The sequence below is a fragment of the Mustela nigripes genome, chromosome 16 (genome assembly GCF_022355385.1).
Source record: "Mustela nigripes isolate SB6536 chromosome 16, MUSNIG.SB6536, whole genome shotgun sequence".
Taxonomy (NCBI): domain Eukaryota; kingdom Metazoa; phylum Chordata; class Mammalia; order Carnivora; family Mustelidae; genus Mustela; species Mustela nigripes.
The window spans coordinates 52,748,846-52,769,348 of NC_081572.1; positions in this window are offsets into that span (position 1 = coordinate 52,748,846).

Below are 20,503 nucleotides of genomic sequence, written 5' to 3' on the forward strand. Positions count from 1 at the left end.
GGTGAGTGCTGTGAAGTGTGTAAACCTGGTGATTCACAGACCTGTACCCCTGGGGATAAAAATATATGTTTATAAAAAATAAAAAAATAAAAAAAATGAAACTGCTTTTACAGCCTCTCATCCCACAGCCACCAACAACCCATGAATATGTTTTGCTGAACAAAAGTCATGTTCCTCCTTTTGCTCTCAGCTTTTAAATGAGTCACAAACTCAATGCCTTCAATATCTAGGAAAGGAAAAAAAAAAGACAGTTAATAGCCCTGGGGGAGAGTAGCACAATGGAGAGGCTACATTTCTCTGTCCCTGCCCCCTACGAGGTATGTAAATTATTTAAATTTTAAATTCTGTTTTGGCCAAATACAATGCACCTGCAAGCCAAATAGAATTTATCTCTCAGGTCCCAGCTCACGACCCCAATTACAACAATTTAAGAACCCCCCTCCATGCAAGAGGTAAATTATAAAAAACTGAGCTTATAATATACATGCCATTTCATTAACCATCTGGTAAGCTTAAAGGCTTATGAATATTTTCCAATGTCATTAATATTCTATAAAATGATTGTAATGGCTGTGTAGTAGGTGTGTGTAATACTTTATTAAAGATTTGCCCTTTCCATGGACATTTAGATTCTTATTGGATGTCTCACACTCAGCATGTCTCAAATGAAATTCACCTCCTTTATGAATATTTCCGCAAGATCAAGTCTTTAGAATTAGAGGGATCATAGGTTATGTGTATTCATGAATCTGACATGTCTGCTAACTTAGGCTTTAGAAAAGCTGTTCCAATTTGTATCCTGATCAGGCTGATTTGAGAGCACCCGTCATCTCATGAAACATTGGGTATTCTCATTCAAGAAATATCTTGTTTAGCCTGATAGGCAAAAAAGGCATGTCCTTGTTTCCATTTCTTGGCCTACTGGTGAAGCTGCACACCCGTCTTATGTCAGGTCTCCTGGAAATAGACCCGAGGTAGGTTGGCCACAGTGTGTCTATTGGGGAGCAATCCTAGGGACACCACCTGAGAGTGTGAACAAAACACAACTGGGCAGAAGAGAGGCTGAACTATAACCTGAGTTGCCTTTGGAGTCATCTTGCCTTGGGACCCATCTAGCTCCCTTTGATGGGTCACTGGTTGTGTTCTTTCCCAGGGGAGGGATACCATCTTGGGAGAGACAACTACCTTTGCAGAAGGCAAGTCTAGAGAGGGACTCAGCCAGAGCTCCAGGTGACCAGCATTCCCAGGGACTGGGCTCTGTTGGCTGGACAGACTGTATCACCCTCTACCCACAACCCTTTTTCATATTGGCAGACATAGGCTCTGGCATAGACTGGGCATAAAGATTTGTTGTGTAAACCACTGAATTGCTCTTTCTTCTTTTGTTCATGTCTTGTGCCCATTTTTATTCTGTTGCCATATTTATCCTTTTCCTCTCTTATTTCTTTGCAACATGCCACTTCCTTTGAAAAGTATTAACTCTTGGGGCACCTGGATGGCTCAGTGGGTTATAATGCCTCTGCCTTGGCTCAGGTCATGATCTCAGGGTCCTGGGATTGAGCCCCAGATTGAGCTCTCTGCTCAGTGAGGAGCCTGCTTCCTCCTCTCTCTCTCTCTGCCTGCCTCTCTGCCTACTGTCAAATAAATAAATAAATAAATCTTTAAAATAAATAAAATCTCTTAAAAAATATTAACTCTTCATCATATAGTAAAATACTCTCTTCTATTTGCCCTTTGCCTTTAAATTTCTCTAGTTTCATTCCTGATATATATAATATATATATATAATATATCTTTCAACTTTTTATATGGTTCAATTTATCCCTCCTTTTTTCCTTTTTTGCTTGCGTGTTGTATAAATCTGTACAATCCTCAGATCAGAGAATGCTCACTTCTCTGTATTCTTTTTTTCTTTCAGGTTCTTTTCAGGTTTTATTTCTTACATTTAACTCTCCAACGCATCTGGAAATTATTTTGGTTTAAAGCATGAGGTAGAGATCTAACTTAATTTTTTTCCCTAGGAAGATCCCTTTATATCACTCCAAGGGATGTGGATTTTATTTGGAAGTTGATGGGGAGTCCCTGAACAAAGCCGGGTGTGGGCAGCGATGTGATCCGGTTCTCTGTAGCGGGGGGCTTACAGCTCTGTGGCACCTGGATGCGCGCAGATGGTTTTGGGTAGTGGGCCTTCCTGCCTCTCCCGTCACACTGTGTATGGCTTTCTCCACCTTCCTGGAAGGCTGGCTTTGCCTTTCAATGATTAAAGCGGGCTCCACCGACACTTCAGGAACGCATCAGAGAAACCCATCATGAATTTGCTACAATTCAGCACTTGCCAGAAGCTGGCTGGAGACATTTGATGTGTGTAAGAGAGCATTGAGGGCTCATGTTAAACATCCATTCATCTACATTCCTTGAGCTCAAGGCTGGTATTGAGTTAGCTCTTCAGAAAGCCATGTGTCTGGTGTGTATTATCTTAGTTCCCTTCAGAAACACTTCCACTCCGTTAAGATTTAATGTTACTTCCCTGGCTTTTATCTAAGGGACATGCAAGAAACATCCATTCTGAGAACCTTGCTGTATCTTTCATAAAAACACATGGGAGCTGGGGCTTGGTTTCTTTTTGTCAGAGGAAAATATTTTGCATGTGTTTTACGATTAAAATTTATCTCAAATTCTTGGAGTTTATAACGGACAAACATGCAAATTAAAGTTCAGAGGACTTCTCGGAGAACTTCAGAGAGGTGTCCTGAATATTGGGTCAGCCCTGTCTTTATGAGTTTGGGGTGGTCTAGCAGAATACCACAGGCTGAGTATCTTAAACAATAAACATTTAATTCTCGCAATTCTGGAGGCTGGGAAGTCCAAGATCAAGGTGCTGGCAGACTTGGGGGCTGGTGAGAGCCGGCTTCCTGGCAGATAGGCAGCCATTTTCTTGTTCTGTCATCACATGGTCAAGAGAATTCTCTCTCTCCTGTTATCTTCTAATAAAGGGCATGCATGAGGGCTCCACTCTCATGACCTAATCACCCCCAAAGGCCTGCCTCCAAATAACCATCACACTGGGGAATTGTATTTCAACATGTACCTTTTTAGGGAGACATACACATTCAGTCCATAGTGAGCCCTTTGGACTCACTCTTACAGAGAATCCCAGAGTTTGCTTCTGACTTACATGAGTTGGGTCTGATCAGAAGGCAAAGGGGTCCTGTCTTGGTGGAGGTCAAAGGGTCCACCTGCCCCCCCTACTTGACCTTCCTAACTTTAAAGGAATCTTGACTCCAACATGACCGGTAACATCCCTTGTGATCCCAGAGTAGCCTGTCCTGTCTCCTAGGAATTTTGCAAAGTGATGTAATTCCTTGTGCACTTACTAAAGCCCCTTGTAGGGCTTGAGCTCTGGGCCTGCCTATCTCATCCACTCTTGTCTCCTCAGTGGCTGGCACTAGGCCTGGCCCATACTATAGTAGGTGTGCAGTGAGCATTTGTCAGATGAGTGAGTGGAACGTGAGGTTGAAGACGGAATGCAGTGGGGTCCAGACATGGAACTTTAGACTCCATTAAAAAGAAAAATGACCAAAGACATTTTCAGAGTTCCTTGGGATCAGCCAAATATTTTTTATAGTGATTTTGTTCCTATATTCCTTCATTTATTTTCTCATTCTTTTAAAATTCACCCACAAAGTAAACATTTTATTTTGAGCACCCACTCTGTGCCAACTACTACGTGGGAAGTTTATTGGGAATCTTGAACACAGGGTCAGCAAACTAATTTCCATGGGCCACATCTGGCCCATGCTTGCTTCCACAGGGCTCCTGGGGTAAGAGTAACTTTTACCTGTTTAAATGGTTTTTAAAAAATTAAAAGAAGAATAATACTTACGACTTACCAGATTTAGAGGAAATTCAAATTTTAGTTGTCATTAGTATTTTTTTTTAAAGCTTTTTGTTTATTTGAGAGAGAGCGTGCACAACCAAGCAGAGAAGCAGAGGGAGAGGGAGAAACAGATTCACTGCTGAACAGGGAGTCCGACACGGGGCTCAATCCCAGGACCCTGGCATTATGACCTGAGCTGAAGGCAGATGCTTAACCAACTGAGCCATCCAGGGACCCCTACAAGTACATTTTTATTAGAAAAAAAACCAGGTCCACTTGTTTACATATGCTGTCGAGGGCAGCTTTCGCAGGATGTGGTGGTTAATTTTATGTGTCAACTTGACTGGGCTAAGGGATGCCCAGATAGCTGGTAAAACATTATTTTGGGGTGTGTCGATGAGGGTGTTGCTGGGGGAGATGGATGCTTGATTCAGTAGGCTGAGTAAAAGATCACCTTCACCAATGAGAGTGGATATCATCCAGTCTTTTGAGGGTTGAAAGCAACAAAACGGTGAAGGAAGGGTGAACTCCCTCTCTCTCTTGAGCTGGAATGTCTATGTTCTCCTGCCTTCTGGTTCTTAGGCCTTCAGACTCTGACTGAATTATACCCCCAGTTTGCAGATGGTAAATTGTGGGGCTGTTTAGCCTCCATAACTATATGAGCCAGCTCCCATAATAAATCTCTAAATATCTCTATATCATCTCTAGATAGATAGATGATGGATAGACAGATGACAAATTAGATAGATGTTAGGTAGATAGATGATAGAAAGATGATAGGTAGATAGTAAATAGATGATAGAAAGATAGATTATAGATAGATAATAGATGATAGATAGGCAGATAGATGATCGATGATAGAAAGATAGATGATATGTAGATAGATAATAGATGATAGATAGATAGAGTCTACTGCTTCTCTTTCTCTGGAGAACACTGACTAATACACAGGACCATGGCAGAGCTGAGCTATGACAAAAACTGTGTGCCCATAAAGCCTACAGTATTTACTCTCTGGCTCTCTATAGGAAAGGTTTGTTGGCTCCCGCTCTAACACACGGAGTGCACACCCAAAACACAAGACATGCATCCCTGATGTCCTAATTTTAAATGATGAGGGTACAATGGCAGGGAAGGACCAGCTAGGACCAAGAGCATCTCCAGGCAATGGTGGTGTGTGGATACCATGAGTCAATTAGGCAATGGGGCAGGAGTAGGGCAGTGAGGCACCTGGTGCAGTTCTAGCAAGTACAAGATCAAGTTCAAGGAGGTAGCTGCAGCACGAATGGCCATGGAGAACTAGAAGGGTCTGGGTAAACATTTTTTCCACCATGAGAGGCAGAGAATCAGCCCAACCAAGGCAGTGAAGGAAGAGCCATATCATTCCTATGGCAGAAAGCTGCTGTCTGCTTGCCTGTTTCTCTGGATATGCATGAGTGGACAAGGCTCACAGGGCATAGCTTGCTGGTAGGGTGAACATTCCAGGGTGCAGCCTGTGCATCCAGTAAAGCTAGGCTGAAGTCAGGGGTGTGGGTACAGGACGATACAGTCTCCTGGCAGGTGCACTCACTGCCAAGGCTCTGGGAGGCACTTCCTGGAAAGATACGAAAGCTGGAATCACAACCCAGGGGAATGGATTGAAGCTATTAACAGGTGCCTCCGCCGCAAGGATTGCTGAGTACTTATTTTCTTGGCATCTCAACGCACTAATGCAAACATGGAATATAGGTTGCAAGAAGGGAAAAAATAACGAGGTGGCACCCATTTCAACTCTTGATTTCACACGACGTCGCTTTATATGGCGACAACCTGCAATTTCTTAGGGGAAGTCTTGCTGTAAAGTGAGCTGACGTTCCTTTGCGATGGGAGAGAGAACAAAATCTCATCAATGCTTTGGGGTAGGATATTGATTTTCATCCCCTTTCTCCCTGGCAGGTCAAGAAAATGGAGTTAGGCATGTTAGTGGAGTAGAAGCCAGAATGTTAAATACAGGTGGTTCTGCACCATTAACCTCAGGGAACTGTCAAGAAGCGTCATTTTCATACTGGTATTGTCCAACTATTCCTTTAAATAGGAGGGAGCTGGGACTGACAGCCTCAATTTCATAAAGCAGGAATTTTAAGGCCATTGTGTGTTTTTATTTGTTAATGGATTTACTCTGCTTAAATATTCAGAAAAAGGAAAGCACAGCTCCTTATAGAATATGGGTTCTGCTAGAGACTGCTGTAAAACATAGAACATTAAGCAAATTGATGGACTCTTTCATATTTAGGAAGTTATGTAAAAGCAGGGAGTGGGAAATGAAGACAATTTTATTCGAATGGAAAAAAAAAAAAACCCACCACCACCCAGGGAAACCACAAAGAAATATTTTTTTTTAAAGTGGCTTGGTCTGTCCTTTCTCTCCTTCCTGTTGTAATCAGGGAAAGAAAAGAAAGAAGCCAGGGCATGTCTACTCCACACCACCTTGCTTCCCTCCCTCAGCCACCAGGGATGAGGATAAGACCAGGTGTTCCCCAGAAGGTGCCTCGTTTCAGTCACAGGAGTCCTCGAGACGCAGCCTGAGTCTTAGAGCTTCGTTCGTATGACTCAACTTGATCTCTGCTCTGACCCAACACTTACTGTCTACAAATAACTTAATTTAGTCCACACTAGCCTCCGATCTTGGGATTTCTAGCTCGGTCCATTCGAAGCCACTTATCTGAGTTTCCTTCCCTCCTCCTCGCTGTTGCTGGTCAACAAAGCACCAGCCTCAGTCAGGTGTTGAGTCTGGCAGGAGAGATGTCCTGTTTGAAAGCCTCTTGTAACTCTCCGTCTGTTATAGGCCCCTCATAGGGTCTTTTTCTCCATGGTTTGGTGGCTCGGGGGTTGGGGGGGGTGGGGTGGAATATTGAATTGCTGTATAGACACTTGGCATGGATGCTTTGCACGGATGTCACCTCACATCCAGCGAGGAGACAAAAGATCACGACTTTGATGTGTTTCCTTTCATTTGACCAGGTGACTTCCCGTGGCTGGTCAGGGCAACCTTTCAGCTACTTTCTGCCCCTTGGAAAAATTTTGAGTTCCCCCTCAGTCCAGACAATGGCAGTCCATTTTGAATCTCTCATATTTAAATAGACCACCCTCTTCCTCTTTCGATTTTTGTGCCCAGGGCTGCCACTTTCCATAACAGCTCAGAGTCAGCATGTCACCCTTCCTTCTTCTTTTTGAGGGGATCCTTCTTCTCCTTCCTCCTGCCAACTTTACCCACCTCCCATCTTGCTTATGGCTCTATTTTTTCCCCTTGTTTTTTTCCATCCTCGCCAACTGAAGTTTGTTTTTTAAATTTGCTATGATTGGTTTTCATCTATCCTCCCACAATTTCTGTCAAAGAATAGGGTCTTTGTTTTCAGTTTTTGTTTTTTGTTTTTTTTGGACCTAGAAATTCACTTCCAGCATCTTTGCTGTTGGCAGATGCTGTTGGCAGAGTTTCTTTGCCAGGTGGGGTGGGTCCAGGCCATCAGAGAGGTGGAGGAAGCAGAATGGGGTTCATTCAATGAGCACTTCCCACTTCCAGGGACTCTCCTGGGAGTTTTGAATAAATTATTTTTTGCACAAAAGAACAAATTGATGGGATTATGGGATATCTAGTTTCTGCCTAGACATCTACTTAGCAAGATAGGATGCATAATATTTTTGAAGGGCCACCCCAAATGCAATCCTTTCATTGAGGTTGTCAATTGTTCTGCGACGTATACCCAGCAACCAATTTCTGTCTTTCCTACTGCTACCTCTTCTGACCTGTTTTGTTTGCGTGTTTTTCTCTGCCTCTGGATGAAATCCCAGAAAGTTCCCAAACCTTTTCTGGCTGCTTTTCTTTGGGTAATAATAATAATACAACACAGGCCACTCTAACATCAAAACTCTGGGCTCTTCTTCAATTGAAATCTCTTCCCTCCCTCTGCTTGCGCCCATCTGGGCTTGGAAGTCTGAGGCAGAAGAGGGGACGTGTCCGGCTTCTTCCCCACTTCCTCTCACTGCTTCCTCTTGCATTCACTATGTGGGGTGATGCTGTTTTACTAGGCCTTGTTATGCTCCAGCTGCGTGTCAATGAACACTTCGGCTCCTTCTTCATGCTGTGTACTTTTGGAGAGTTTCTTTAGAATCCCTACCTGCTGCTGAGGTCGGCTACCTGCAGTCCCATTGATTAGGTGATACCTTACTTATGCAACTACCAAGAATCCCTTACTCCCTGGCTTTTATTGGGTCACCTCTATTGGGGTCACCTTGCTCCTCTAGGTTTCTTGGACAGGGTCCATTTGAAAGTGACTTAGGACCGACTCCCTTCCCATAAGGACCTCATGGGATCCAAAGCAACATGGATACACCAAACAGAGATAGTAGACTGTGCCTAATACAGTGTCTTCTGCTCTCCTGCCATCACTGGGCTCCTCCCACTATTTCTTCTTCAGGTATAAGGCAGCCATCAGCCCATGTGGCCCCAAATTCCATGGGAAAAAGTCAAGTCTCTGAGTTTTTTCCCATCATGGCTTAAGGGGAGGGAGGAGCATTTTATTTCTCTCCCCTTGGGTAAGAGAACAGAAACATTGCCCTCTGGAAGCAAAGCATTCATCTTCCTCCTTAATCTTCTGAGCCCCCTATGAATAACCTTGGTGAGTGATGGGATGACACAAGAATGTAAATTTTGGGCCACTGCTTTTATAAGTCTAGCACCTCACCATAAAAAGGAGAGCAGATGGTGCTTGGTATCTATTTTTCTTGTCCTTGGATTGAAATTTATGAAATGGCAGGAAAAATCTTTCTCTCCCTTGTTAGATTGTCCTAAGAAGCAGTTGCTTAGATATAAGCCTCTTGCCCTACAAAAAAGAGCACCCGATTCCAAGTCTCACTTGATACCAAGTGAGGACCAGCCCAATGACACAACCTCACACTGGCTCTTCTTCTGCTCCTGTCTCGCTCCTGTTTTTCCTCTCCCCTGTTCCCTAGTGTTGTAGTGCCTACTTAAATAGAGGACATAAGACTTTGCTTTGGGCTCTGCTTTCTGGGGAAGCCAGGCAAATATAACCAGCAAGTAAAAAACTGCTAGATGGTGGGAAGAACAGAAGTTGGAAAAGGAAATATGGTTCTTCTCAAATTTGTTGAGCCTTTGGAGATACAAGTGAGGTCAACCACAGCTGAGAGGAGGCACAGTAGTTGGAAAGCATCTCCCTAGATCAGTCTTAGGACATCTACTGTGCTTTCCTCCTTTGTTTCTTGGCTGGGCCACTGATCCATTTCTTGCTCATGATTGGGGTCATAACAAGGACTTGAGGAAATAAGGGCTCTTCTTGGGAAGATCAAAAGTCTTCATTGGGAAATACGTGATCACACAGATGGCATCTTTTCCTTAAACCTCTCTGCTTAGTTCCCAACCCACAATGAGCTAGTAAGTCCATTAGACAGAGAGAAAGACAACTGAACATCAGTTGTTTTCTGCTTTTTGCTCTTTGTCTTTCTGGGTTAACGGGGATAGCTATGAATGTACTTTTTTTTTTTTTTTTAACTCCTGGCTCTTTTATCCGTCTTATGCTAGAGGTTATTTCTCAACTTCCCACTAAGTAGGAGTCAAAAAGGACACAAGAAAGAAGTCTACCATGCTCAAGGTTAATTAACTTTGCATTAGAATGGGTATATGAGCACCCACGCATTCTCAAACACATAGACACACATCTATCCACATTCTTGGATAAATATTCTCTTATTAAAAGTAGCTGAAACTCTGGGGAAATGAACTAATGTTGTAAAGAAAAAAAATGGTATTGGCCTTGGCCCTGAGATAAGCATCAGCCGTAGATTTGAATCATGCTGGGAGGAACGCGCTTCCCGCTGGGAGTAGTAAAACCATGGCAGCTCTGGCATCCTGCCCAGAGGCACCGTCTCCTGATGCCTTGTGTTGGGATTCTGTTCAGAGATTCTTGATGTCCCATTCTTAACAGCAGACATGATGTTTTGATTAAGTCCAAACAAGAAGACTGGACGATTATCTAAGGAATTTGGTACTATCTCTAGTACTACTGGGCGATATTTTGACCTCCACAAAGGCTCTATCATCCCTTGATTTGTTTCAAGTCAGCATCTCATTAGCTGTGAGTGAAGATCCAAGCTGTGTCAGACAACCAAGACAGAGAATATTTCCATCATCCATCTTTAGCTTAAAGAGTATAATTTAATTGTGAAGAGTTAGTAAGTCTTGGCTCACAGATTCTGAGTCTCTCAAGGTGTAGCAAGAGAAAAAAGAAGAAATGGACAAAAGAAGAGTAATAGAAGCATCAGAAAGCCTATGGGAATGGTCAGGAAAAGTGGGGGAGCGTTCTCAGTCTGTCCCTAACTAGCAAAATAACTTTGGCCACATGACTTCAGCTTACTTAACTGAAAAGCGAAAAGACGGAGGTTGACCAGGAATTAGATACTTAAATGCCTACAGAGTAAGCAGGTCACTCACATAGATGGGGTGCCCGGGGGGGGGGGTATATGAAAGTATATTGTGGGAGCAATATGGGTGGTTCTGAACAGTGACACATGCCCTGTGGTGTGAGTCTTGAGCCCATCCCACCGCACCTATTTTCTAAAGAGAGCAGCTGACTCTCGCTTTAATCCTGTAGCTGCTATGAAGGAATACAGACTTGATGATATCAGGTGTTTTCATTTGTAGAGAAATAAGAAATCCAGCTTTTTATGTGAAATACCCCAATTTTTAAAAGCCAGCTTAAATTACTCACAAACATTGTATTGACCAGCCAGAACATGTCTATGCTATACCTAATTTTTTGAACACTACTTGTGGATTTCTGAACTAGATTAACATTTCTGCAGTGTGTTCCTGTAGAGGAGATGAGTAGATGCTAATAGATGGAACGGACAAAAAAAAAAAAAAAAAAAAAAAAAAAGAAGAAGAAGAAGAAAGAAAAGAAAGAAAGAGAAAGAGGAAAAGGTGGTTATATAAGTTTTGGAAACCCGAGTTAAACCAATTAAAGATGTTTCTTTATCGTAGGCTTATCAGGGCCTTTAATATTCTAGGTCTATGCTGTTCAATATGGCAGCCACTAGACGCATGTGGCTATTGAGCATTTGAAATACGGCTCCTCTCTGCTGAGATGTGCTGTCTTTAACTGAAAAAATACACACCAAATTTCACAGATTTAGTATGAAAAAAAGGAATGTAAAATACCTCATTAGTAATTTTTATATTGATTGCATGTTGGAATATTAATTTTTTGATATATTGGGTTACATAAAAATATTATTAAACTTAAATTTATTTTTTAATGTGGCTCGCTGAATATTTTAAATTACAAATGTAACTCGCATTATAATTCTCTTGGACAGAACTGGTGTAATGTATCCTGTGATCATCCAAGAAATGGACAGAGTATGAGAATTTCCAAAATTTATTTGACTTCAGATTCTTTTTATTCAGGGACTGACTCATGAAATTAGTGTTTCAGGGGATATGCTTCAGGAAAGGGATTGAGCTCTGACACTCAACATTGTGCTATTCTGAGATGAAGGAGGAGCATTGCCCTTAATTTTGGTCTGTGGTCCCCATGGCCAGAGCCTGTGAGATGGCATTCAGGGCACCCCAGCCCAGGCTTGGCCAGCATTCTTGCCTTCTCATCCATTCAAAACTTTACCCATTTCTTCCTTAATTTTAAAAACACCTTTTTCAATTTATTGTTGAATTTTATTTTATATCAATGTATTGGCATACTATAAAATGCATCCAATTTGAAGAGCTTTGACAAACGAATACACCCGCACAACCATCACCACAATCAAGATAAAAAATATTTCCATTATCCTGAAACATCCTTTTGAGTCTTTTTTTTTCTTTTCTTTTTTTTTTTTTTTTTAGTTAATCCCCACCTCTCCACATCCAGGTGGTGCGACCATCAGTCTGCTTTCTGTTCCTGGTCTTTTGACCTCTGATTTCTCTTTCTCTCCCCTCCTCCCAGCATTTGGGTCTAATACTGTCATTCCAACTAGAAGACAGTCATGTCTGGGAGCTTACAGAATCCTTTCTTACAGGTCTTTTTCATCTCCATTTTGGATCTGAGCTTTTTTTTCAGCCACTCTAAAATGCTCTAGTTCTTGGTGATCTAGCTTCCTGGAGCTTTTCCTGGTATCTGTCGGTCTGATCAGGTTTTTTTTTAAGTCAGATCTAGTTCCTTCCAAAGGGGATAAATCAACCAGGTAGCAAGAAACCAGATAATATGTCTTATGTTTTATGAGAAAATAAGCTTCTAGAGCCTAGAATCTTGACTACATTGAATAAGCTTGGTTCAATCTCTTTTTCAGTTTCCACTGGGTAAATTGAGATGGGTTAGCCAGTCTCTGCCATAGATGTGAGAAGTGGGTGGAAAGTGTGAACGTAATGAAAAAGTGAGAAAAAGAGCCAGGGCAGGAAGTCGAGGAAATGGCACAGCAGTTCTCAGTATAGCCCAAACATTAGAATTCCTTTCAGAGCTTTGAAAATGTAATCAATGTTCAGGCTAAGGTTCAGAGACTCTAATTTCATTGGCTTTATATTAAAGTTTTTTCCCTGGTCCCTGGGTGGCTCAGTGGGTTAAAGCCTCTGCCTTCGGCTCAGGTCATGATCTCAGGGTCCTGAGATCAAGTCCCACATTGAGCTCTCTGCTCAGGGGGGAGCCTGCTTCCTCCTCTCTCTCTGCCTGCCTCTCTGCCTACTTGTGATCTCTGTCAAACAAACAAACAAATAAATAAATCTTTAAAAATTTTTTCCCCAACTGATTTTAAAATATGACCAGTCTTATGATCCACAAGCATGGTGGGTTCTACCCAATTTTGCTCTCTTGGTGACTCGTCCATAGGGATCTTCTTAGATTTAGAACTTTGACCTGAACTTGGCTTGTGGCCTCCCAGAATTCACGTGGAGACAGTTGGCAGAACAGTCATCCTATGAGGGGTTCTTATGATGAGTTCAGGAAGAAATATGACCAGGACAAGGTCTGTCCAATGGCATCTATGTAGTGGTGCTGCCCCCCAAACTGATCCTGACATAGAACTTATCCCACTATCCTCCCCTTCCAGTCAAGGGCCATTAACAAGAGGACAATATGTCTCTGCATATCCCTGGGGTAGATGGAGAGTGTACCACAGGTGAAATTATTAAGGAAAGAGTAGATATTTACAGGGCAACTGTAGATAGCTCAGCATGGCGGTAGTGTAAAGTGTGGAGATGTGGCAGATGACCATGTTAGACAGGGAAACAGTTGGGCAGGGATCTTGGGTGCCATGCAAGTGGATTCACATTTTATCCTGGGGAGGTGATGAGGTCATTACAAACTTGGCACTTGTGAGTCAAGGGTCCGTCTTAATGGTGAGCAAGCCTGCTCTGACCAGAAGGACTGGGAAGGAGGTTGTTGGCATGGTCTAGCCCTTTTTTATGGTCATGAATATCCATTTTCCCACTCCAAGGCTACATTGGAAGAAATCCCCACACCTGAGGAAGACAGTCTGATGCCTGGTTCTTTCCAGTCCTTGGAGCTCCCTGCAGCATTAGGACCATGCTGGAACACTGGCAAGAGGCCAGGTTATGCTTTGAGTTGTTTGGGGCAGCAAAGCACCACTGAGGATTTAGAAGTCCCAAGACCATGGGCATTCTGGGTGGTGGTGCCTCATGATGGTGCAAGTCTCTGAATAGGGTGTTTGTTTCAAGACTCTACTAAGAATTGTTACAATAAAATGCCAGCATTTGCAGTGAGGGTTATTTCCCACAGTCATCTCCACGGACAGCTGTCTATGAATTCTAACAGTGCTGCCATTCCTCCCAGCCACTTTTCTCATCTTGACCTATTACTTTCAATTTGAGTCACACAGGAAATCAGTCTGATATTTTTGAATTTACTTCAATTTATCATGAAACGGATGAAAGCATCCTTATTATATTGAAACTTCATCATTTTGTGACCCCAACACTGCACCAAGGCACTGACTTGATTCTCCCTCCTTGGCTCCAATTGTCTGTTGCTTGTTTCCAAACCTCAAATCCCACCCAAAGGATTGAAATCTGCTGCAGGCTCTGGAGGAATTTATGAAAGAGGTATTTTCAACACAGGCTTCTGTAAATTCTGGAACATTTGGTAAGAATCTATTCATTACCTTATAGTAGCACCTCATAAAGTTGTCCTGGAATCCAGATCTGCCCCCTGAGAAGTGTCAGTGAGAACGGTTTCTTCAAGCGAGCTGTTACTAAACAGACTCCTGGCTCTTCCTGAGCTGGTTGTGTCTGCAAGGGAGCCAGCTCCTGCATGGCAACGTCTCTTCCTCTCACAGATGGTCTGGAATTGGCAATGATCACAGCCATTTTCCCCATCATTCCCCTATAGACAGGAATCCTCTCCACGAGTGCAAAGACTCTCCCCATTTCTTTGAAGGTAGTCATTTGTTTCCTAAAAGAATCACATACGGAGTGAGACCACAGATATTCCTGCCTCCGTGTTACTCTACTTCTGTAAAGAAGGCTGACCAGTTACTATTTCTTATCTTAATTGACATGCACTCAGAAGTCTTTGCACTTAAACCTTTGTTGGACCTATGGATCCATGTTGGGTGGGCTGGCAGAAATCTTAAGGGCAGCAGAGGCATACTATGGAGCAGAAGTACAGGTCCTCCAAGGGACTCAGGGGACACTAACATAGTCTTTGCACTTTTTGTGGACCACTCATTAAAAGATTCCAGGATTTTCTAAACTTGCTACTTGGTTAAAGCCTTTGGACACTGATCCTAGAGGACCACGCAAACTGACTCTTGCTTTTCCCATAGATTTGGTCTTGTTTCTGTAGGTACCTTGTGCCCAGCATCCACCTGCCTCCATGTCTGTTCAACTTTACTCTCCTAAAAATTTGGTGATCTCTCCTCATCTCTTATCCCCCACCCCCACTGCATTTTTGTGTTGGGTGCTTTGGAATAATGAGTACCCAACTCTTCCTTTAAGCAATCCTTACTTAAGATACGTTTTCTGCAGGTGCTGAATATGTAAACCAATGCAGACATAAAAGCCTGCTTGACTCCAGTGTGTTTAGGAATTATCAATAGATTACCAGTTTTTTTTTTAAGATTTTATTTATTTATTTGACAGAGAAAAAGAGAGAGAGAGAGAGAGAGAGAGAAGCAGGCTCCCTGCTAAGCAGGGAGCCCGATGCGGGACTCGATCCCTGGACGCTGAGACCATGACCTGAGCTGAAGGCAGAGGATTAACCCACTGAGCCACCCAGGCGCCCCTAGATTACCAGTTTTACTCACATGTTTATAATGTCTAGGATATGCCTTAGAGTGTTCTGTGTACTACCTAGGTTCATAATTAGAAGGTATGGAGGTTCAGTCCAGGAATCTGCATTTCAGGTGTCCCTGGTGATTCTGATGTAGAACTTTAAGTGTTTCATGAATTAAATTTTTTAAGAAATTCAGACCACGTTTTGAGAGATACTGTTATATGGTCTTAAAATGTTACAGCTTTTTTAAAAAAATACTGCTTAAGAGGATGGTTGGCATGGAACTCACAGGGCTTGTCCCAATTACAAGTACACTAGGAGGGAAAATGCTGTATCCCCAGGTTCTATCACAATGCCTGACATAGAGTGGGCATTCAGGAATCTTTTTTGAGTGGGTAAATGGAAAATTAAGTTAATGAATGAATGAATGAATGAATTTTAATGTGTTTGGTTTCGCCCGTGGCTTCCCACTACTATAATTCCTTAGTATAACTTAGATTCATGTCCCAATCTTAGGGAGAGGTGAGATGCAAATAAATTCTGAAAGATATTTTCACTAAAAACTTGTAAGACATCAGGAATGTAACAGCACTGCTTAGCCATTTATGTAATAAATGGGGTGAGAAGCATTCTCCCTTGTGGTGCTGGGAATACAGAGCTGCTTTGATGTCCAGAGGGCAACTGATCTGTTGAATTCTACAAGGTTTGTCCACCGGCAGGAGTGGATTTGAAGCTGAGTGGTGAGATGCAAGCAGCATTGGCCAGCAGCAGGTGGCTTGCTGGTGGATAAAGGGCACAGGGGCAAAGTGCCTTTGTTGTCTCTTACAGGCAGTAGAAGACTCAGAATATATATCACCAAAGGGTTCTTACAGAGCAGAAGAGAAAGGAATGACAGGTACCATGTTGTGAATGATGTGACAATTTGTGAGCTATTTCTGGACATTCCTGGTAATCAATGGTGAGGTCTTGGCAGAACACTCAGGCAGTCTTCTTAAACTTTAGTGTACACCAGGGGGTCTTGCAGATTTTGATTTAGTGGATCTGAGGTGGGGACTGAACTTCTGAATTTCTAAGGAGCTCCCAGGTGATGTTAATGCTATTGGTCCATGGACCGCATGTTGAGTAGCAAGAATCTAAAGAAATTATAATTTAAGGTGATGATAAGAGCCAATGAAGTAAAGGTTATTGCTATTAGTAGGGTGCCATGAGTATGCCCACATCAGTACTGTTTTGAGGAAGTCTAGATGATATTTATAAGTGAGAAGTAAAATCAGAGTCAGGAGAACTTACCAAAACAGTGTAACATTCTACCAAGGGCCCTTATGGACAACATTCATCGATGAGAGAAGTATTGGGGGGTGGTTTTCTGAACGCCTAAACAGAATCACTATGGGAGAATGTTCCCACTAGGAGAGGATGGGAGTTGTAAAAAAGGAAAAGGGAATAAGCATTTGACTCTTTCCCACCCTGATTCCTTTTGCTGTTAAGAATATGCCATGTCAGACCAGAGAGGTGAACAGAGGGCATGCATTATGTTGGTGGAAGTTTGGAGCTGGAGTGGTGGCTGTTTGTTTACAAAGTGGTTATGTGTTAAAAACTTGAGTTATATAATTTAAGTGGATGCAGTTTACTGCACATAAATTATACCTCAATGAAAATGATAAAGCTGTATTGTTTCCATTATAACTATGTTAATACTATCACGTTAAAGCTGAATATTTTGGGGGAGGAATCAAGATGGCGGAGAAGTAGCAGGCTGAGACAACTTCAGCTGGCTGGAGATCAGCTAGATAGCTTAACTAAAGATTGCAAACACCTGAAAATCCATCAGCAGATCAAAGAGAAGAAGAACAGCAATTCTGGAAACAGAAAAAGAACCACTTTCTGAAAGGTAGGACCGGCGGAGAAGTGAATCCAAAGCGATGGGAAGATAGACCCCAGGGGGAGGGGCCGGCTCCCGGCAAGCGGCGGAGCAACCGCGCACAAAATCAGGACTTTTAAAAGTCTGTTCCGCTGAGGGACATCGCTCCAGAGGCTAAACCGGGGCGAAGCCCACACGAGGTCAGTGTGGCCTCAGGTCCCGCAGGGTCACAGAAGGATCGGGGGTGTCTGAGTGTCCCAGAGCTTGCGGGTATTGGAACGGGAAAGCCGGCTACAGAGACAGAGCCGACAGTAAGCTCACAGCTCGGTGTTACCTTGAACCGGTCGCAGGCTTGGTGAGCTCGGAGCGCGGGCGGAGGTCAGGCAGACGGGAGTAACTGGGCGCTGTTCTCTGACGGCGCACTGAGGAGTGGGGCCCTGGGCTCTCGGCTCCTCCAGGCCGGAGACCAGAAGGCCGCCATTTGTATTCCCGTCCTCCGGAACTCTACGGAAAGCGCTCAGGGAACAAAAGCTCCTGAAAGCAAACCTGAGCGGATTACTCACCCCGGCCCCTGGTAAGGGCGGTGCAATTCCGCCTGGGGAAAAGACACTTGAGAATCACTACAACAGGCCCCTCCCCCAGAAGATCAACAAGAAATCCAGCCAAGACCAAGTTCACCTACCAAGGAGTGCGGTTTCAATACCAAGGAGAGCAGCAGAATTCCAGAGGAGGAGAAAGCAAAGCATGGAACTCATGGCTTTTTCCCTGTGATTTTTTTTAGTCTTGCAGTTAATTTAATTTTTTTCTTTTTCATTTTTTGTTTTTTTTTCTCGCCTTCTGGTAAATTTTTTTTTAACTTTTACCTTTTTCTTTTTTAACTAGTTTATCCAATATATATATTTTTTCTTTTTTATATTTTTCTTATTTGTCTGCTTTTTTTAAATTCCTTTCTTTTCTTTTTTCTTTTTTCTTTTCTTTCTTCATTTTGAACCTCTTTCTATCACCTTTCTCCCCCCTCACGATTTGGGATCTCTTCTAATTTGGTTAAAGCATATTTTCCTGGGGTTGTTGCCACCCTTTTAGTATTTTACTTGCTCCTTCATATACTCTTATCTGGACAAAATGACAAGATGTAAAAATTCAACACAAAAAAAAAAGAACAAGAGGCAGTACCGAAGGCTAGGGACCTAATCAATACAGACATCGGTAATATGTCAGATCTAGAGTTCAGAATGACAATTCTCAAGGTTCTAGCCGGGCTCGAAAAAGGCATGGAAGATATTAGAGAAACCGTCTCGAGAGATATAAAAGCCCTTTCTGGAGAAATAAAAGAACTAAAATCTAACCAAGTTGAAATCAAAAAAGCTATTAGAGGTGCAATAAAAAATGGAGGCTCTCACTGCTAGGATAAATGAGGCAGAAGAAAGAATTAGTGATATAGAAGACCAAATGACAGAGAATAAAGAAGCTGAGCAAAAGAGAGACAAACAGCTACTGGACCACGAGGGGAGAATTCGAGAGATAAGTGACACCATAAGACGAAACAACATTAGAATAATTGGGATTCCAGAAGAAGAAGAAAGAGAGAGGGGAGCAGAAGGTATACTGGAGAGAATTATTGGGGAGAATTTCCCCAATATGGCAAAGGGAATGAGCATCAAAATTCAGGAGGTTCAGAGAACGCCCCTCAAAATCAATAAGAATAGGCCCACACCCCGTCACCTAATAGTAAAATTTACAAGTCTCAATGACAAAGAGAAAATCCTGAAAGCAGCCCGGGAAAAGAAGTCTGTAACATACAATGGTAAAAATATTAGATTGGCAGCTGACTTATCCACAGAGACCTGGCAGGCCAGAAAGAGCTGGCATGATATTTTCAGAGCACTAAACGAGAAAAACATGCAGCCAAGAATACTATATCCAGCTAGGCTATCATTGAAAATAGAAGGAGAGATTAAAAGCTTCCAGGACAAACAACAACTGAAAGAATTTACAAACACCAAACCAGCTCTACAGGAAATATTGAAAGGGGTCCTCTAAGCAAAGAGAGAGCCTACAAGTGGTAGATCAGAAAGGAACAGAGACCATATACAGTAACAGTCACCTTACAGGCAATACAATGGCACTAAATTCATATCTCTCAATAGTTACCCTGAATGTGAATGGGCTAAATGCCCCTGTCAAAAGACACAGGGTATCAGAATGGATAAAAAAACAAAACCCATCTATATGTTGCCTCCAAGAAACTTATTTTAAGCCCGAAGACACCTCCAGATTTAAAGTGAGGGGGTGGAAAAGAATTTACCATGCTAATGGACATCAGAAGAAAGCAGGAGTGGCAATCCTTATATCAGATCAATTAGATTTTAAGCCAAAGACTATAATAAGAGATGAGGAAGGACACTATATCATACTCAAAGGGTCTGTCCAACAAGAAGATTTAACAATTTTAAATATCTATGCCCCCAATGTGGGAGCAGCCAACTATATAAACCAATTAATAACAAAATCAAAGAAACACATCAACAATAATACAATGATAGTAGGGGACTTTAACACTCCCCTCACTGAAATGGACAGGTCATCCAAGCAAAAGATCAGCAAGGATATAAAGGCCTTAAATGACACACTGGACCAGATGGACATCACAGATATATTCAGAATATTTCATCCCAAAGCAACAGAATACACATTCTTCTCTAGTGCACATGGAACATTCTCCAGAATAGATCACATCCTCGGTCCTAAATCAGGACTCAACCGGTATCAAAAGATTGGGATCATTCCCTGCATATTTTCAGACCATAATGCTCTAAAGCTAGAACTCAACCACAAAAGGAAGTTTGGAAAGAACCCAAATACATGGAGACTAAACAGCATCCTTCTAAAGAATGAATGGGTCAACCGGGAAATTAAAGAAGAATTGAAAAAAATCATGGAAACAAATGATAATGAAAATACAACGGTTCAAAATCTGTGGGACACAACAAAGGCAGTCCTGAGAGGAAAATATATAGCGGTACAAGCCTTTCTCAAGAAACAAGAAAGGTCTCAGGTACACAACCTAACCCTACACCTAAAGGAGCTGGAGAAAGAACAAGAAAGAAACCCTAAGCCCAGCAGGAGAAGAGAAATCATAAAGATCAGAGCAGAAATCAATGAAATAGAAACCAAAAAAACAATAGAACAAATCAACGAAACTAGGAGCTGGTTCTTTGAAAGAATTAATAAAATTGATAAACCCCTGGCCCGACTTATCAAAAAGAAAAGAGAAAGGACCCAAATAAATAAAATCATGAATGAAAGAGGAGAGATCACAACTAACACCAAAGAAATACAAACTATTATAAGAACATACTATGAGCAACTCTAAGGCAATAAAGTTGACAATCTGGAAGAAATGGATGCATTCCTAGAAACATATAAACTACCACAACTGAACCATGAAGAAATAGAAAGCCTGAACAGACCCATAACCAGTAAGGAGATTGA